The sequence below is a fragment of the Morone saxatilis genome, unplaced genomic scaffold (assembly GCF_004916995.1).
Source record: "Morone saxatilis isolate NCDOM2014 unplaced genomic scaffold, NCSU_SB_2.0 Contig20, whole genome shotgun sequence".
NCBI classification, from domain to species: domain Eukaryota; kingdom Metazoa; phylum Chordata; class Actinopteri; family Moronidae; genus Morone; species Morone saxatilis.
In genome coordinates, this window is record NW_023339763.1 from 505,387 (window position 1) to 506,025 (window position 639).

At 37.6% G+C, this 639-nt stretch overlaps 1 protein-coding gene across 1 annotated transcript in view; it reads right to left on the reverse strand.

Annotated features, from left to right (window-relative positions):
* The window catches only part of slco2b1 (solute carrier organic anion transporter family, member 2B1), a gene marked incomplete in the record, with an annotated part of 34,179 nt that overhangs the window by 29,949 nt on the left and 3,591 nt on the right, over positions 1–639 (reverse strand).

The window sequence follows — 639 nt, forward strand, 5'->3', positions numbered from 1 at the left end:
TGAATTGAATTGAATTGAAAAAAAGAAACCAGTCCAAACGTAGTCATAAGCATTAAAAACATTATTTATTCATTAAGGCACATTTCTTGAACTATGCTCATTTTATTCAGGAGAGTCAGAAGATCCTTTACAAAATTATCTTTTCTGTCATGAGCTCAGATTTTATATAAAAAAAAATATAATTAATGTTTTCAAACCACAAAACTACATGTTTCTGTGTCATTGTATCAATCACTGTATCGAACGGGTTGTAGCGCAGCCACTTTCTCTGCTGTCCATGGACTGATTTATGTGTGACCACAGGGACATCCAGCTAGCTAACTGTAGCTAAGCTAAGCTGGGGTTGTCCGGCTGGCTGTGTCTTGGCTGTGGCGCTGGTTGCTTCGTGGTGTTGGCGATGGAGTGATTTGTAGAAACGCGAGCTAGTTAGTAGCATCGGAGGCTTAAAAAGTCAAATAAAATATAGGCACATTGTGGTATTCATTTGGATACAAGTGTAAATTGTTTGAAGATAATTTACCTTTAGAAGAGATGTGCAACAAGTTAGAAAGGTTTGAAATGACTTCAACAGCTGATTTGGTCGTTAGATGGATTTTCAGTTTGCTGTATCTACTTCATCAGCAGGTGGAGATCTGAATC